This window comes from Bemisia tabaci, chromosome 1 (genome assembly GCF_918797505.1).
Source record: "Bemisia tabaci chromosome 1, PGI_BMITA_v3".
NCBI lineage: Eukaryota > Metazoa > Arthropoda > Insecta > Hemiptera > Aleyrodidae > Bemisia > Bemisia tabaci.
In genome coordinates this window covers 55958196-55978391 of record NC_092793.1, presented here as the reverse complement: position 1 = coordinate 55978391, position 20196 = coordinate 55958196, and the positions used below count along the sequence as shown (strand labels likewise).

The 20196-nt window shown below is 39.8% G+C and overlaps 1 protein-coding gene across 3 annotated transcripts in view; it reads left to right on the top strand.

Moving 5' to 3' along the window:
• Positions 1 to 3070: 3070 nt before the first annotated feature.
• The window catches only part of Syt7 (Synaptotagmin 7), a 443527-nt gene continuing 426401 nt past the window's right edge, over positions 3071 to 20196 (top strand). The window contains exons 1-2 of one of the 3 annotated variants that reach the window (XM_072303871.1): positions 3071 to 3298; positions 13816 to 14077. The gene's annotated coding sequence lies outside the window, so the exon portion shown is untranslated. Of the gene's footprint in view, positions 3299 to 12564; positions 12580 to 13815; positions 14078 to 20196 lie in introns of those variants that run through there. The other 2 variants (XM_072303865.1, XM_072303867.1) reach the window with 2 other exon arrangements.

Sequence of the window (20196 nt, the reverse complement as noted above, 5' to 3'; positions counted from 1 at the left end):
GTTGATTTTTCATCGAACTTTGTTATATTTTGCAAATGAAAATTTTATTTTTCTTCGAATAGGTATTTAAGGTATTTTCTCCAGCATTAACGTATTTTACACCACTTGATCGTCAGTTTAGTCGAGAAATAAGGCTAGAGAAAAGATAAATCTAAGAGAGAGAAAGAAAGGAGAAAAAAATGCAATACAAATAAATTGAGTCATGAGCGTTCTGTTCATGTTTCATTCACGTTTGACGAGCATAACCTGAATGTATGAAACATGCGACAATTTTACTTGTAGTATTGTCCCTTCTTAATCTTCTTAGATTGTTTTTAATCTGAAAATCCCTTTTCCATCTGCTTGTGGTCGAGTAACATAAAACTATTCTTATGCTTTTTATTGAAGCTATTCCGTTGGACCTCAGAGCTAATAATAGATTTTAACGCACAAAATAAAATAATTAAAAAAAAAAACTCAAGTAAAAGGAAGGAAAACTTGCCAATTCTCGTCGAGATTCTTTTTTTTTCTTAGTGTCACGGCTGCCAGAAGTTGAAAGTTCTGTAATGATTTTAACTTAACTCAAACGACAAAGGACGTTCGGGTACATTTGACAACATGGGAGTAAGCAAATCATTCGGAATCAATTTATTCTCTAAAGATGCTCCTCAAAGGAAGACTTATCCGACTCTAATCCGGATTTACCTTATTTTTTTCTCGCTCTAAGAAAGCCGCTTCTTTTCTTCAAAGGATGTATTTTAATTTAAATCAACCGACTAAATAATTGAATCCAAATCCTCTTATGGCCTAAAGTTCTGTTTACTTATTATTTCATTTCGCCGACTAACTTTTATCTTCACCCAGAGTTTCCAAGGTAAGGAACTTTGACCTCATCCTCTTCGCCGTTGACGAGGTGAACGATTCCAGCTTATTTTACCGTCTCACGTTTAATCCTTTTTTCCCTTCAGTTTTTACCTGAATATTAATTATTCAAGCCGAAGAACAAAGGACTGTCAACTTCGGTTTCTAACGGTTAACTCACTCAGTAGAAGTAACATACTGAGGTACTAAAGGCACGTATCTCGGTTTGCGGTGTCGCAAGCTTCCTGACACAATTTTTTTTTTAGGAGACCCGATAATTTTTTTCTGCGCAGAATTTTGCTTGATTTTTTTTCCTTTTTTTAGAATATTGTACGAAAATTTTGCGGAAAAATTTCGAGTAGTATTTTCTTCCCTCGCAAGATGCAAATTTTTCACCTGCACGCAATGAAATTAGAAAGCCTCGGTCCACTCGTACTTATAATGTCTCTTTTGTGACGACATTTCAACTGCAAATATGACTAGGAAAGTAGGTGGGACATGCAGGGCCGGATTTACCTACTTACCGCCCCCTTCTCATTCGTTTGGGAACATCAATAAAAACCATCAAGTGAACGTGCCAGAGGGGGAGGGGTGCATAAGACGCGTTTACTTACTCGTGTTGGATACATTTTTTGCGAAAGCCCTGTCAACACTACTAGCAAAATTTCACGGAACTTTGCGCGAAAGTTAATTTCCGTAAACCTATCTCTGTGTGGACAAGGTCCTCCATTAATAAGAAATGAACCAAAAAATTATGAAAGAATAAACATAAATGTGTTATAATAATTTTAACTTCCGCCGCTGCACCGCTCTGATCGCACTGTGTTTGGCGCAAAGCGTGAAGTATTCCTGCAGTCTTGTAGGCGCTATGCGTTTTACGCCAACCGCTCCTGACCGCACTGTGTTTGGCGCAATAGGTGAAGTATTCATGCAGTCTTGTAGGCGCTAATATGTGTTACATGCCGACCGCCACGACGAGGGCTTGTCCTTTTCATCTCAAGTCCTCGTCATCATTCCTCTCAGCGCTAAGCTCCAGGCCAAGTTGCGTGTTCAGTTCCTCTCCTAACTCGAGTAATTAAATATGCTGTCTCTTGCATCACCGAAAAACGACAAAATTAGAATTTACTATACTCTCAGGAAAGAGAGATTTTGTCCCCTTTTCTCATTGATAATTATTTTTCTGAATCCGATTTTTTTTATACCTACATTTAAAAAAATTGCAAAATTTGCCGCCCCCTAAATTTGCCGCCATGGGCCACGGCCCATATGGCCACCCCTCAATCCGGCCTTGGGGACATGGAATCCAATAAAAACTGTGTGAGAGTAACGATTCTTTTTTCTACGGGTACGAGTTGCTAAACCTTGAACAATTCTCTATCCATATTCAGTGCTCTAGCTGATATATTGTTGAAACTTGAATAATTTCTTCGAGCAGATCCCCATTCATGTGTTGTTTTGTTAGGGCGTTTCCACATGAACGAATTTACCAACTATCCATACATACATACGAGCCGTTTTTACAGCGCTCTCTGGCAATTTGCGACATCTAATCGCCACAGTGCCCTGCACCCTACATCTCCTCAGGGAGCTCGCACTCCTTCATTTCCTCTAAAACCCCCCGTCGCCACCCTTTAACTGGATCTCCCCCTCGTCTCCTCCCAGGAGGAACTCAATCAAGCGTCTTATTCTACGTATGATATTAAGAGCTTTTGTAAATAGGATTTTCGCGCCTCCTAGCTCTTTCTGATTTAATTAATTTAATATTTCATATCTCTACCTTTTATAAATTTGTCCGTGCTCTTTTCCAATGGAAATCGTACGGAACGGACACCAAAAACGCGGATACCTGCACAGACGTGACCAGAATTAATGGAAAACTCTTAGATCCACTGGGTGGGTGGATCGGCAAGGGGGAACCTGAAAGTGCAGTAAACAAGCCGAGGCGATAGGGGCTTGCACCGAGGAGGGGGGGGCGTAAAGGCCGTCCAATAAACCAGCGAGAAACAAGGGGCTCCTGACGGTCAAAGGAGCAAGGTCAGGCTGGCATGGCATGGCCCCGCGACGAAATTCCACGAGGGCTCGTCGAGTCGAGGCATGAATGGGAGCGGAACCCCACAGCCCCCCTCGTCTCGGGGCGGCGGGGGCGCGAGGGGGGCGCCCGGAGTGGAGCGGAAAGAGCCGAGCGAGGGCGCTGGGGCGCGCTGTTTCCAAGTTCCCGCTCGACAAGTTGACGCGAGCTTCGCGCGGGTTGACGCGAGTACGTAACGCGCCGCAAACGCCGTAGTCGTCGCGAGCCGCGATTTGTGTCCGCTACCCCCTCCGCCCCCGTACGTTGTGAGTTTTGGCGGGCGGCACTCGGCGGCGCCCCCCCCCCCCCCCCCCTGTTGCGAACGGTGGGTCCACCACGGCAAACTATGAAAAAAGAAAAACAATTATATCGATTGCATAACTTTTAAAGGTATTACATAATACAGGATCATTTTTTTTTCTTTCTTGACCATTTGCCTCCCCCCTCTCTCTCAATGGAGGGTTCTTGCCGCGACTGATTGCCCACTTTTTGGAATCCCTGCGGTGTGCTAGAATCAGTAATGGTCAAATTTTCAAGTGATTTCCTGAAAAAGTGGCGCTCTTTTTTCAAACCGTTTAAATTTACAATTTGATCCTTTTATCAGGCACCTTTTTTCATCAAGCTTTTAATAATCGATCCTAAAATTGTATATTGGTGTTATTATTTAACTAATATTGAATTTGAAAGATTGAGCCAATTTTAGTCGAGAACTTGTGGGTTTTTTTTACGATTTTACATTTCATCAATTGTAAATTACAGGATCCATTACCCTCTCCCTCCCCCTCTGACACAGAGTTTTTGATTAACCGATAACAAGCTTTCGATTTTGCTAAGTTGTAAGGCAAACAGACTAGAATCAGCCGTGATGAAATTTTTAAGTGACTCGTTGAAAAATTGACGCTTTCTCCTCGATTCAAATCGTTTAAAATCCAAAGTTTAGCTTAGAAAATACGCGTTTTTTTACGTTTTCATAATTTCTGTTGAAATTGATTGATTTGGAATTGTCTTGGATAGTTTTTGTCAACCATTGTCTTTCCCCTTGCCATCCCTTAATAAAGATTTGTGATGCAACTGATTGTCTGTCTATGGTTGTACCATGTTGTAATGCATGCGGGCTAGAATCAGTCATGTCAAACTTTCGTGAGTAATCGTTGAAAAAGTAGCGCTGGCTCTTTAGGCCGCTAAAAAGTCAATCATTAATTCAGAACCTACTCGTTTCTTACGCTTTTTTAATTTCCCTCAAGATTGTGAATATGGAATAGTCATGATATTTAGACCCATGTTTTCCTCCCTCCGAGAAAATTCATCAGGATGCGCTGCATACAAATTTTCCAGACGTCTCACTTTTGAGGGATGACCGAAATAAATATTTTCCACAAATATTGAGGATTTTTTGGTTGTTCAAGAAAGAAATTAGGTATGCCGAGAATTTCTTGCAGTTCTCTCCCAAATTTTGAAGTTAAATCGAAACGGAAAATTTGAATCTTAATGAAACACAGTTTTCTCTCGCCTGGTATAACATCTTTACCTGAATTAAAACCGGGATTAAAGGTCAATCGATTTCCTTTTTGTTTGAAACGTCAATTTTCTGGCTGCTCATTTGTGTTGGACAATCTCGCTCAGATATTTTCTCTTTTTCTTTCAGTTTAAAGTTTAAATATGGAAGCTCCAAACTCTTCATTCAGCTTTAATTTGCGCATCGTAGACGGAATTCCCATATAATGACGCATAAAATTGACCGCCTTAAGCAGAAAGGAACCATGCCGCATCAGGTATTGCCAAATTTAAACTGGACAGTTTAATTTCTTACAAGAGAACGTTTCTACGGATTATTTTGAAAATTTAAGGATTTGGTTTCGTACTATGCAGAAAATTCACTGAAATTTGCACAATAATCCGCACAACCGTCTTCGTGTAAAAAAGTAGATTGCCAACTTAAATTTGGCAATAACTAATATGGCTTGGTTCCTTTCTGCTTAACGCGGTCCAAATGTGCAGGCGATGTATTCATCTCGCGATCTCCATCATAACCTCATGAGAAAGGAGTGAAGTCCTGCAGTATTCAATTAAAAGTTTCAACCAAGGCTCTCGTTTCCATCCAAGTTTCCTCTCTGTTTTTGCTCAACCTTTTTGTTTGACTCGCTTATCTAAAAGAATATGGAACATCTGGTGCTAAGTAGCATTCGATGTATTGAATCAAGAACAATTATTTCCCCCAGCCGCCCTTATTTCCGCTTTCCTGCAGGGAAGTTCACTCCCAGCATAACGTTGCTGAAATTACAGCGTCAGTCTTACAATCTTGCAATTTCACAATGATGTGAGCCTTGGAGAAATAATCAAGAACGTTTTTCATTTTATCCTTTATTTGTGTCAGACGCTGTTTTGACAATTTACTCAGTCCACCATCTTCAAATCATCACAAAATTGCAAGAACAGTACCATGATATTGATAAAACTAAAATTGCAAATCGACAGTGAAACTAACAAACCCTGCATCTTGGTTTGCTACGAAGCAGACTTCCTGGAGATTTCTAAACGCCGCAACCAAGATAGGTACGTGGTTTGGCAGTTTCACCGTCAAAACCTTAAGTCATCAAAACAGCATCTGACACAAATAAAGGATGAAATGAAAAACGTTCTTGATTAGTTACAATTAAACGCGCTGTTCCGTTCGTTCCGTTTCTGTTAAGTGTTGGCGTGAAATTGCCGATTTTTTTATTCGATTCTTATTGGTGCAGTCGCTCCCGGCTTGAGAGAGATTGGACACATGAGAGTCGCGTATGAAAATATTTTCATTTTTTTTGGTCGTTCTTTGGTCGAAACGGGCCTAAGGGAGCGTTTCGCGCTCTCTGGGGGTTGGGCCGCGTAGCGGCCAGGGGGCATAGCCCCCTAGTATTACGAATAACTGTACCCCATTCCACATCCCTCAAATGGCATGTGCGCAGTCACTTGAAGACTAAGATCAGATTTATCGTGATATTGTGATATCGGTTACCGTGAGTCATTGTATTCCTTACCTCATTTGACCATCGCAACCTCCAGCCCCCACCAACACAGAGAGAAATTTGAACACAAAAGTTTGGTTAATACGGGAGGGAAAATACAAAATAACCCTAGTTCTCGGTTGACAATTTCAAGAGAAAATGCCTGCTAGTTTTCTTGAGGAAATTCAATAAAAAACGACTGGTGAATACCAACGTTGCGATGCATTTTCCTAGTCTCTTCATTACCTACATACATAGGTACATATAAATCGCTTTACAGCACTCCCTCGCGCTCTACGACTCCTAACCTCCACTGCTCTCTTTCAAACCACAAATCTTGGGGGATTGAGCACCTTACTCTTCATTACCATCTGCGTTAAATTCAACGCAAACTTTACCAAAATCAACATATATTTTGTGTTGGTTTGTGTTTCATATCCTAAATTATCCAAAAGTAACACAAGAACACAAATAATTTTATCAGTGAATGAGATTGCTCCCTGTCTACTTGATCTCCTTTGAATTGCTTTCTCTACGAGTGTGAATTTTAGCAATCAGCCCGCTGGTGGTTCGTTTTCATAGGCTGATTCTGGTGAAATCGTCCAAAATTTTTGTCAGAGCGCATGCTGGTAAGTTTACAGAGGCAAGGACAGAGTTGTAAGAGGGAGGGGACAAGGCTCTTCATCTCATTTAGCCCGACTTTCGGCGACAGAATTAAGAATCCCAAGAGCGACTGACTCGACAGAATTTTCACGATTCCTCTTAGTCAGTGGAAAATGCGAGAGGGCGCCGAGAATGGGCGCGAGCCGCGAGCGAAGCGGTTTTTTCAGCGCCTCCTTAATACAAATTTGATTTTGTCGGTGAAGGAGTTTCAATCAAAAGTTTTCGGGACAAATTAAGAGGTAAAGCCTCCTTGACTCACGGTTAAGTGTCGACCTGGGCCCCGGCGTCGTTTCAAAATGACGAAGGTAAAGCCCCCGCCCCGCCACGCCCCCTAACACCGTCGGTGAATTTCCTTCATTAAGCCCCCTTCGCCTCGTTAAGTCCCCCCTCTCCCTCTCCTCTCCCCCGTTCCCACGCACTTACACACGGTGAAAAAGGTCTCGACACAGGGGCAATTTTTTCTACGGGGAATCCGCCTGGAAATGGAACCTTCACCCATGTCTCTTACATGTTATACAAGGTGGCGTTTTGCTGTTTTTTTCAGCCGAAGAGACGACCATTTTTTTTGTTTTTTTTTTAATAAAAAAAGAAAAAATGTTATCGCTTATTTGCTGGGCGCGCGATTTTCTTCGTCAAATTGACCCCTTCCGTCACTTTAAAAAACCCAAAAAGGGTCGTGTGATCTTCACTCTTGCTCCCTATTATCGATGAAATTTTAAGGCAAAGATTCTTATACCTCTCCTCTCCTCCTGTTCCCACGCACTTACACACGGTGAAAAAGGTCTCGACACAGAGGCAATTTTTTCTACGGGGAATCTGCCTGGAAGGGAGCCTTCACCCATGTCTCTCATACGTTACAAGGTGGCGTTTTGCTGTTTTTTCAGCCGAAGACAGTTTTTTTTTTTAAAAAAAAGGAAGATTGTTATCACTTATTCGTTGGGCGCGAGATTTTCTCCGTCAAATTGACCCTTCCGTCACTTTAAAAACCCCAAAAAGGGCCGTGTGATCTTCGCTGTTGCTCCCTCTATTATCGGTATAATTTTAAGGCAAAGATTCTTGTACCTCTCCTCTCCACCTGTTCCCACACATTCACACACAGTGAAAAAGGTCTCGACAAAGAAGCGATTTTTTCTACCGGGAATCCGCCTGGAAACGGAACCTTCACCCACGTCTCTCACACGTTACAAGGTGGCGTTTTGCTGTTTTTCCAGCCGAGGAAAAGACAGGTTTTTTTTTTTTTTTTTTTTTTTTTTTTTTTTTTTTTTAAAGAAAGACTGTTATCGTTCATTCGTTGGGCGCGAGATTTTCTTCGTCAAATTGACCCTTCCGTCACTTTAAAAAACCCAAGAAGGGCTGTGTGATCTTCGCTGTTGCTCCCTCTATTTTCGGTATAAGTTTAAGGCAAATATTCTTGTACCTCTCCTCTCCACCTATAAATTTAATTTTTGCATATATTTCTTTTTTTTCTTATTGATTTTTCTGTACAAAAACTAAAAAACTACATAGTAAAATGAGTGTATTACATATTCAAATTATTCATCAATACACGCTTCATACGAAATGGAACAAGCGACAATACCCTCTATCTGAATTATTCCTCATCTTAGGACAAAACGTGTATAAGAGATTAGCACATGTGTTTGTAATGAAGGTAATTATCATAAATTCTGTTGTAAATATTCTTTTAACGCAAACGCTCACCCATGCATAGGCCCCATAGCCGAATGCGCTCAATAAGACAAGAAAAAGTTAATGAGGAGGTAATATACTTTCACCACTATTCTCATTCACTCTCAATCTCAAGGTTCTCGAGTATATTTAGGTACAATACCTTTAGGTGACGTATTTGAGGCCAGCAATCCTACTTTAACATTAATTACTCAAAAGCACTCGTCTTCAAACTATTTCACTCACAGTTCTTCACTTAAATAATATTTCTCTGTAAAAATCCACTGATACATGATTAGTAATAAATGAGGCTCCATTTTTATGATCTTTTATGATTTTTACGAAAATTTATGATCTTGCTCAAAGATAACGATACAAGGTTCTCTGATGTGAGAAAATGAGTTGTATTTTCAATTCATATCTCCAGGGCTTTATTTCCGCAAGTTTAATCTAAAAACCCGCAGATTAACCCCGAAGGTATTCAATTACATTGTTATGCTGTGGATAAAACAAAAGCTTACTTTTAATTTTTTCAACCCGAATAAAATACTCGGGCGCTCCGGAGAACGGAGAACGGGTGATCTGCATGTAACCGCTGTCACCTTTGTCAGTATTTAATGAGTCCATTCTTCTCCAGCTTTTGCGTAGTTGGAATTTTTTTCCTGCAGTTCTTCCGGGGTGTCGCTTCAACTAAGCCCTCCTCATGCACACGTTCGCCATGCTGCCATTGTTTATCTTCGCGCCTTCCTTTTGATTCCATTCTCTTCTTTCGCTCGAAGCTATTTGGACGCATTCAAACCAAAAGGAACTACACCCATAGTGACATGAGCCTTGCCATGCAGGTATTCCTATGAATCCTAGGGCTCACGTTAGAATAAATATAGTTTCTTTAGATTTGAATGCGTGAAATTCATATTAATTTTTAACGCTTCCCTGTCTCTTTCGTTCCCGGCGGGTCCTTCGTGTTAGCTACTGCTGTATTCTAACTAAAACTTTAAGTTTGTCGATAAAAAATTAAACAAATATACAAACAAAACAAGGAGAACAACACAAATTAACCCTGACTGTGAGAGAATCTTGGTTTAAGAACGATAAGAATATTTTGAACTCTATAGAACAGCTGCATGACACTGAGGATTGTTGTTCTTGCCCAACGGTGTGCCAGTAACGTAGTTTTCCAAAATCATTAAGCGGGCTGATAGACAACAAATAATACGAAAGGGAAATAGATCGATCCTATTGGTTGACACGGGTGGCTCTTGGACACTAAGAGTGAAAATGATGGACTAACTACAAGGTATCTTGTTGGTTTTTGCCGTTTGTTAGATTATTTTTTACCTCAGTCAGTTACCTCATTTGTGCATTGCAACCGCCCTCCTCCACCAATAAGATCGCTCCATTTCCTTGTCGTCTTCTTTCTTTACAGCCTCGCCTATCGCATTTCAATAATCAGCTTGCAATTATTGTTAAATTACTTTGTTAGCTTACAGAATACGATTGGAACACTGCCAACCGCCTTTTTTAAGGGCATGTGTAGTTGCAATAAACTTACATTACCCTGTGGAAGTTGACATTCTCTGGATTGCGGCCTCTACTACCACAATTTATAGATATAATCAAATCATAGATAGTAAAGTATAAGGAGAAATCTCCTGACAATTAACGGCGCAAAAATACTTCGCGCATATAGCTAAGATAACGAAAACAGTCAAAGCGGCTTCATTTCATGCTTTATGCAACACACGCATCCCTTAAGCAGGAATAGTTTCATCAAGGCGCTAACATCACAAGCACCTAATTGCAAAGAATTAGCGGTTGTGTTCTTGGAAAGATTCGTGAGTTCCGTAGTTATTAAAAATCTCGAATATTTCTGTCCAAAACCAATTCTCTACGTTTTCAATTCAATTAAAATCGTTTCGTCGAAATTTGCGCTAAGGTGCAAGAGCCGAGGACATGGAACAGTGCTAGGTGGCGATAGCCACCCCGGCCCAATCCCAAAAAACTCCCCCTAAAAAATTCTATTTACTATACTTAATTGAAATTTTATTAATTATCCAGACGGCCGCTCAAAGCTGGCATAAGGCATGATTCTCTTCTCATGAGAATGATTGTATATTTCATCCCTGTTTTGGTTTTATTAATTTGACGCGAGTCTTTCTTATTTATTGATGATTTTAAGTGGTCGGCACGTTAAACTGGGCTATGCCTATAATCCTTCGTAGAAAAAGAAGAATTTAAATTTTCGCTTTTCAGTGCCTGTATAATACAATGTGTTAGGATGAATGCCTATTGGGTTTGCATACAGGATCTCTATGAATACGCGGTCAGGGCTGTTCGGTCAGAGTTCTGCCTCATAAAATTTTGATGTAAATATGCGGGACTTCCTTATATTTTTCCTTATATTCCTCCCAAGATTTTTTCCCCCGATCTCTCGGGTGAATCCCTATTCATAAGACATTTTTATCGCTGCGTCCACATCCTCATCCTCAGAATGCTTAACTTCCCAGTATAGCAGAACTTGAATTTCAATGAATCAAGAGTTCTTCACATGAAACGAAATTATGAGACTTGAGTAAAGGAAATTTCTACAGATTTGAATTATTGTCGACAGAGCAACCAAATTGTATATAAATATCGGAATAGTATAAAGCTTCAGATAATGGGCATAGTACCTCTTCAGAAGCTCTATGGCTTTACGAGGGATGGATTACACGCTAATAAAATTTGAACTTTAACTTCATCCCTCACAAACCCTCTAATATCTGAATGACGGTCGACGGATGATTTATCGGTTCTTCTTCAATTTTTCAGCGTTACGGTTCGGTTAAAAAAAATAAGGTAACCCGTGTTTACTCCTTCTGCTTGAATAGACGTCATGTTACGTACACATTCAAATGAAAAGAAACAATTCATGGAAATCGACTGCCGTATTCACTGTCATTCTTATGTACAGCTCCTTACCTGGGGGAGATCGTAAATGATTTGCATTGTGATCAAGGAGACTTTCACACATCACATTTTAACGTAGCATCATAGAAAAACTGCAATTCATCTCATTTTCTTTTTGAGTGAAATTCCGCAGTTTAATTTTGGAAAAATATATGAAAATGATAAATATTCAATGATTTAGGCAAAAATTTAGGAAGGTCTGGAAGGTGCAACGTGAGAAATTTCAACGCAAAAGTTTGGTTAGCACGGGAAGTAGAACACAAAATAACCCTAATCTGCGATTGAAAATTTCAAGAGAAAATGCCAGCTAGTATCCTTGAAAAATTTTTAAAAAAAACGTAAATACCAACGTCGCAATTTCAGGAATGGATTTTCACAGTCTTTCCATTTTTCCTGCGCTAAATTCACCTCAAACTGTACCAAAATCAACACAAAATGTATGTTGGTTTGTATTTCACTTTCTATATTAACCAAAAGTAACACAAGAACACACACATTTTTATCAGTGTAGGGACTTATCATCAAATATATACTAAACCTGCAATAGTTGCTTCGTCAATGCATTTTGGCGGCGACAAATTATTGTAATCCGCTTAAGTCCGTTAAAGTCAACCCTGAAGATAAACCATTGAATTTCGCTCATACTTCGTAAAAATTGTTTTCAATATCGCTATGCGTTAAAGACGTCCTCAAATGCTCCTTATTTCTACGTTAACTATACAGAAACTGTAACTATACGTTACTATACGTTAACTATACGTTAACTATATGTTAACTATAGCTCTTTTCGTAAAGAAAAGAGCTGTTTAAGGTGCCCTTTTGAATACTGCCTCACGTTTCCGTCCATCGGAACTTCCGTCACTCGGATCCTCCGGAATACTTCCCGAGCGCTCGCGGAGCATCGAAAGGACTTCAAAGCGACGGGTCCCCCTCGCGGTCAAAACGTAACGTATTTTCCGCGAAAGATTTACGTCTGGCCATAAATTAAACGCTGCTATGCGGCACCTATAATTTATCGGGCTGTCGGACGAGCTGCAGAAAAATAGAGGTTAAGCTGAAAAAAATATAAATGCTGTTGTCTGACAGTCAGTGGCTTGAAACGTTTTCCGTTCGTGGCCGGGACTCACGGCTCGGGAAGTGCGGATCGATTCAAGAAGTTCTCATTCATAAGTTTAGCCATTCCGTGAAATACATGAAGAGATAATAGAAACGAAGTCGCGGCGGGGTTGCCATATGGTCGTCAATTTTTTCGGCTATTTCGAGCGAGCGAATGGAATTTCGGTTGGACGTGGCATCCCCAGGGTGGAGGAGGTTTTCAGCCTTTCCCCGAGCTATTTCATCACGCTATAGGTGGTGTATGCGGAGAGAATCCAACGTACCTTTCCCTCGAGGCTCACTTCTTGAACGGTGGGTTCAACTTGTGAGCAGACAATCTCTCAACTCTCGGCTGCCTGCAGTTTTGACGAGAGAAAAATACCTGTATCGGCCAACCTCATTCACTCGGAAATACGCAACGGCTGAGGAATGCTCACAAAGAAAAAGCTCTCTATCGGTGAATCGGCTCGCCTCCTGTAGCGGATTTTTTCAAAATCTCGACCGATTCTTATCCCTTTTATGAGCGGTACTTCTCCGTCATGTTTCAGTGGGATTGTTTTTAAAAGGGATACATAAAAAGCAACTTCATTCAAATGGAAATTAAACAAAAGGGACAAAAACAGAGGCGGATCCAGCAATTTGGCAACATTTCCTCCATTTAAACTTATGCTAAATAATCGATTCTTGGCGGGGCACTTTGTCCTTCTAGGAATCGATACATTTCCATAGGTTTAAATGGAGAAGAGACGATGTTGCCAATTTGCTGGATCCAGGAATGGGCAAAAAGAGCCGTAGATCGCTGTTATTTCAGCGCCGAAACACGATGGAGAGACTTGGCTGAACATTTTAATAGATAATGTTCACGGAATCAACATTTTAATATTCACGACTTTGTTTAGATTGTTTATTTGTCTAATCCCAATGACAAGAAAGAAATGAAACACAAATTAGACAAATGAAGAAACTAGCGACGTATCATTTCCTTGGAAGAACGATTTTTTATTAAAAAGTCAAGCAAACCGGAATTTTTAAGTAATTTGAGACGAGCGCCCATTATCATAATTAAAACAAGCATAAGATTACCATTCTCACGAATGTATTCACACTAAACGGTAATTTTCTTTCTAGCTTTCACATAAGAGAACGTGCGTTCATGAATCATTTAGCGATTCTAAAAATATTTCGTTTTGACCCCTTAAAAAATTAAATTTCTCTACCCCACTCTCACAGAAGAACCAGCAGCCCCCTCTATAATGATTTAGTGCGTCAAAATTAGCCACCATATAAATCCCTTCATCGTTTAAAGATTGTTTGAGCTTGGCAGTTGTCCAAACAGAGAAGAGAAAAAAGGTAAAAGGCTTTTATCCTGAGAGGATCCCCCTAACAAGGGACGGCGGGGCCGTAATCCAAAGCTCTTTTTCGGCGCACGTTGCCAGTTTTCCTGCCTAAATCGGCTGGTTTGCTCATTCCGTTCCGTAACCCTTGGGGGAAATGTGCTTAATTTTGCAACGTCAATGCCTGAGAGAGCCTAAACATTTCTGTTTCCAGGTCCCTTGTTCCTGTGCGTGGTCTCATCCACTCGGAATCGAAGAAGCAACACTAAACCCTCTTACGTCCAGACCGCAAAGTGCTGTGCGTGATTTCTGGTGCAACTCTCGAGTCTCGAGTAATACCCGCGGAGTGCGTGTTCTTGAGGTTTTCAAAACGAAGTGAAAGTGAAAAGTATGAAATCGGATGTGAATCGAATGCTGGATAAAACTTACGTTCGGAAGTCTGGCTCTTACCTAGTTAGCAATTCTTCGCGCACATGGTGAGTAATTGACCCTCAATTTGACAGCATGAAGGAAACCAGTTGTACACTGGAAAAAAAACACATTGGATCTAGAGTCCAGACTCTTGAAAACATTGACAAGAAAAAATACTCTTGATTCAATCGGATTTTTGCTTGAATCAAAACGAAATCCGCTTAAATGAAGAGGCTTGGTTCTTAATTAAAGCTAGATTCTGATTGAATCAAGAGTACTTTTTCTTGTCGATGTTTTTAAGAGTCTGGATTCCAGATCCAATGTGTTTTTTTCCAGTGTATCTAATGGAGAATTTGCATGCAAATTTTTTATTGCTTCACCTGCAAGTGCTTAAAGAGCTGATTTCGCAGTATTTTTGTAATTTTTTTCTGAAATGGGAAACAGTATAAAAATAGATTTAAAAGTGAGAAAATGCACCGCCTAGTGACATCGTCTGGCGGCATTTCCCACACACAAGTATTTTAGCAGACCAGATCATTTTGTCCTATCTTCTCCAATAATTGTTCAATTCATGAACCAAGAATATCCTCGTGTTCAGACTCAGCAGTTTCTACTTAAAAACGAAATTCATCAAATTTCAGACACCTGCAAATTCTCTATTTGGAGGTTTTGAACAAACACTTATGTGCAGAAATGTGGGATTGGTAACAGATGTTATGTATACTAAATCAGTGAAGAACTCTGATGCACATGGGAAAACGAAAAGCACATGCATTGAGAAAGAATGGTGGTGTTTTTCCAGTGACAATCACAGAGTGACCGCAGGATAACGCATGTTAACTCCTGCGAGACTGCAAGGATACTTCACACATTGCGTGTAAACTACGGTGCGCGCTTTACTCATGTAATTTCTCGTTGCTTCGCGCTAATAACTTCGCTTTTGGATTTCACATTTAACGATGCAATATCTAATCCGAGAAAATGCTGTATAGAAACGCAATGAATGAAAATTTTGTTAATAAGAATAGGGCTTCTAGATCCATTTTACTTGATTTATAATCAAAATTCAAAATATTTGGCTACTGAGAGCAATCTTTATAAGGAATGCATTTGATTTTATGTAGACAGGATTAGGCAAGAAAAAATATAACACGCGCATGGAGTTTCATAATGTCATTCATAAAAGTATCATAAAGCCATGTCGTGTGTCAGCACGTTAGAATTGTAACTTTATGGTTGAAGAGGCTTTGTTATGAATGACGGTAAGCAAGTGTGTAAAGAGAAAAGGTCTCTCGTATAGTTACATGCGTTGACACTTCTGAGTTGGAAAAGTTTGGTCTTTTGTTTGTTCGAAAACATTAGGTTGACTGAGATCCTGTCACGCAGTTAGTTATAAATCAGTCTATTTATATAAGCTTTAAAATAAATCGCCAAGGGTCAAACCCACCGTTAACTAATACGAAGCCGACCTGGGCTGACCCCGTGGTTAGCGCAACTAACTACTTACTGACCCAGAGTTTTCGGCAGGTTCGAATACCAGCCAGCGGGCTGATTATTGAAACTCATAGAGAAAACGATAGACAAAGAAGACATCGGGAGTACAGAGCGATCTTATTGGTTGGCGTGGTTGGTTCTCATAGACTAAGGGAGAAAATGATGGACTAACTGTCGGGTCTTTGGTAGGTTGCCGTTAGTTTTAGTCAATTACCTACCTCCTCTGTCCATTGCCGTCACCCACTTCCACCAATAGGATCCCTCCAAATCCCTTTTGTCGTCTTTGTCTATAGCTTTGTCTATCAGTTTCAATAATCGGCCCGCAAGGTGATTAGATTTGATGGTCTCAGAAATTGTCACTTTACCGGGGCATGGATCATCGCTCCCTTTCTCTTTCATTTATTTTTTGGCTTCTCCTCTCTTCAATTTCATTTTTGAGGCATTTTTGATAAAACCTGACACTTAAACTTGCTGAAAAAAAGTCTAATATTATAAATATTTCCTGAAGGGTACGCTGTGCACAAGAGAACATAAAATAATGCTGAGTAAAATTTACTGGGGTGAAATTGCACTCTCACCAGTTTTCGTTATCGTTATGTTTACCATTCGAGAGATTTGCCCCGGTTCTATAAACTCATCTCTTCTATCTCTCTTTTCCCGCTTTTTCTCGTGCCTCGCAGTGGGGCGGGTTCCAGACTCTGATGGATTGGGGAATGAGCGAACTCATTTTTGACACCACAATGAGTAAGACAAAAAAAAAACAAAAAAAACGGCATATTTTGTGGGTAGCAAACTCATTTTAGTTTTAGGGCCGCAGTCATAGGCGTTCCTGACGCAGCTTCTTCTCTTAAGTAGGCCCCATGTGGTCTACTAACCGATTGCGGGAGGTTTAAGGAGCCATAATATAGCTCCAAAGAAAAACGATTTCAACTAAGTTTGAGGAAAATTCAACAGTATAACTCTTGATGTGTATCCTTGAAATAATTTGTCTTTTCCAAAAATTGAATGTACCTAAGCAAAATATTTGCAGGTTTAGAATATTTCAAGATATCGACGGTGAAACTATTTAGAACACGTATATCGTTCGCAGTGTTTAAAAATATCTGCTCCCATTTTATTTCTTTAAAGGAGAACAAATCAATATCATTTCTTGAAAGTTTCATAGAGTTTTTCTCAGCATAGAGACGGAAAAATACATAATGTTTCAAGATCTGACGTTGAGGAGTTTTCCATTTAAAAAATAGAGTACCTGTGACAGGTTGTCTACTACGTCGCAAATCGCGATATATGGCCCCAAACCCATCGTAAGATTTTCCCCCCTAAAAATACAGCAGTTTCTCTTCCATTATTTTTACTTTTTCAGAGTAGAAGCAATGTGCGATTCCAAGCAATTAATCATTTCCGAATTCTTCCTTAGATTTTCCTCTAGATTCGTTGAAATCGTCCTTCTATCGGTGATATATTATGAACCTCCCTGTACCTTCTTTAATCACAGTGTAAATCGTATGCGGATTTTCCAAGGAAAGGAGATTTTAAGGAAGGACCATGAACACGGCCCTTGATCTGAATTTTAGGAAGCTCCGCTTTGTTGAGCCTGTTTCCTTGCAGTGGCGTAGCGTGCTTTGCGATCTATCGATTGATACGCCACTCAAACCTACGAAAAAAAGTCGATTATCAGGGTGTTCGCAGCGAACACCTTAGTAATCGATTCTTTACCATAGCTTCAAATGGCGAGATATCGATAATCGATCCTTCACGCCACGCCACTGTTTCCTTGAATGAAGAAACGAGGCCGTCCGCGAACATGCTCGGATATTTTTCCGAATCCTCCCCGCATTCCATCGGCTCATAAATCTGGAACCGAACCCTATGCTCGTAACCTACTTTCACAGAATAACGTCGTCAACACATGTGAGTCATGACAGAGAGACTCAAGTCACAGCTTAAAATAAAGCTTCCCAACAAAAGTTAATATAAAACTTTCTTTTTTCTTCCGCCGGAATCACTTCCTTGGAAACCCTCATGCCGTAAGTGTTCGGAACAACGTTGCGAAGTCATGTTCGATGGGAAATTTATCCACAAATTGGCCCACGGGGCTCATCAAGCCATGGACAGGATGATCTTTACCATCGTCGAATCCATACGGATATGTGTGATGAAGTCAATATAAAAAAAGCCTCAGAGAGAAAAAAAAAATAAACGAAAGATAAATATACCACGGGATGATTCTGCATCATTCAGCGCAAATAACACCCAAAATTTTCAAGTATTGACTCTATGGAAGCCTTCCAGAGTTTGTGGGGAAAACACGGAAAATTCGAGAAAAACGCTGTTCAAGTTTGCCGACACGGTTTTCAGCCTAAAAAAAAGGCTCTATGTAACAGCTTACACTATTATTGATATTGAAATTTATGGCTTGAAATTTTGACCCAACCCATAAGTTTCACCCAATATCAGGAAACGTCTTGGATTAAAAATGAAAGTTGATTTTCCTGACCCCAAATCAACTTCTCCGTTGTACTGAGCAATTTCAGTTTCCACATTAAGGCTCGTGGCCCTGTTACCTACCTTACCACATTTCGCCGTTTCCCTTACGAAAGAATAAACTGCATTTCAATGTTGCCGACTTTCCCCTCGCAAATTTTATATTAATAATGAGCAACTTGGGCATCTCCAAATGAAACTTTCATTGATTTTTCCTAAAATCTTATGCAAAAATCAGAAACATTCCGTAGGTACATTTTGTAAAAAAGAAGCAATTTTTTGAGTCGATTTGACAACCTTGGGATATAGTTACGTTTCTTCGTCTGGAAAATGACGATTTGTAGATTCAGCAACTCGAAATTGGACGTATTCATGCTAAAAAGAACTATGTGCATAGGTTTGGCGTGCGACATAGTTCTTTTTAGCATTCGTCCAATTCTTGTCGTTAGAAATACTCACAAGCCTCACGTATGCTAAAGTAATTCAAAATCGTACATGACCCAGGAAGAAAACGTTATCCGATGAAAGTTACCGCGAATCAAATTTGTTCTCTTGTTGTAAGAGTAAACAAATAAAAAGCACGTTTCGATTACTACGTTAATGTAAACAATTTATTCAAGGATGCCGTAGGGAGAATATTTGACTTTTCGGTCATTAATGAGTACGAAGTGATTGCTGTGGTCGAAGTTTGAAGCGAGGTCCCTTTGCGGACAAAATATCTCAGACTCCAAATTTTATCGGAGCGAGGTCGGTTTATCATTAGTTCCTGCGGGATCTCTCGCCGGTCAATAACGTATTCTGTGCTAAAACCGTCCTAATTCCTGTAAACCCTTAATGTCTTATCGGACGCAGCAAGGGTAGAACAATGATGGACGGCTAGTAATATCCCAGACTCATGCCTAAAAGCTACGGTTGCCAAACTCTACCAGGATAATTCCTAATATTCTACGTTCGATTTTATCTACACTTTTACTGTGAATACATGTCACAGGCAATCGCCAATCACCGGCAATTTGCAAGCCAGCAGTGAATACATATAGAAAAACATAAAATGCATTAATAAATGAACAAGATTAGTGCTGATTATGTTGCCTGTAGTGTGAATAGACATTTTGCTCTACGTAAAAACATGGTGGATGTAGGGGTAGGCACAGGAGCGTGTAGTGACTTGTGAACTCCGCGATATTAGTTCAGTTTGATCGGATGAGAAACTGAACTAACTCTGTGGTAATGCGTAGAGTATCACAAAAAATGAAGGCACTCCAAGCCGAGATCGTACTTTTGAAGGCTATAACCCTTAAAAATTTCACTATGTCCATTCGCATTTTTGAGGTGAATCGAAACAAAATGTGAACTATTTGCAAATTGCCTGCGACATATGTATACATCGCAAAATAAAAAAAAAAGAGTTCATGCCTCCAAAACTGGTGATGTCAGCTTTCATTTTCTAATTTTCAAAAAAAAAAAATTTGAAAAAAAAGAAGGAAAAAAGAAAACTGTTAAACTCAGTTTGAGCCTAACCTGCTTACTGGTTAATAATTACAGTGGTAAATTGTGAATGCATCATTCACTGCCCATTCTATCGTGTACATTAATTCCAGAAAGGAGTAGTAAAAAATCTCGATGCAACTTGATATAGAGTTCAGTAGTTCAGCCGCATCCATGCAATCACAAGTAATTGACGGTTTATCGGCGGTTTCTATAGACATATTTACGACCATCAGGTGAATTTATTGAACTATTCCAGCTCTCAGTTTATGACTCGTTCCTTATTACTCCAACCTGAGAGTCACTTTAAGAGTTTGTGAAAGATGCGTCATTAATTTAATTGGCTTTTGATTTTTGGTGCATATTCAAAACGAATGGCTTCAAGCTGTGTAGTTTTAGATATAAAGTGAAACTCGCATAACAATAGTCTCTCTTTTGGTTCACGCATTTTATGGATACAAATTGGACCACGTTTAGCAGAAAGGAACCAGCCACATCAGCTACTGCCGAATCTAAGTGGGAAACTTATTTTTTTTCTAAAGAGAACGTATATGCGGCTTCCTTTCAAAACTTTAGGGAATCTTCTTCGTATTATGCAGAAAATTCACTAAAATTTGAAAAGAAAACCGCACAACCGTTTTTGTGTAAAACATTCAATTGCTCAGTTAAATTTGTCAATAGCTGATGTTGCTTGGTTCCTCTCTGCTTAACGCGGTCC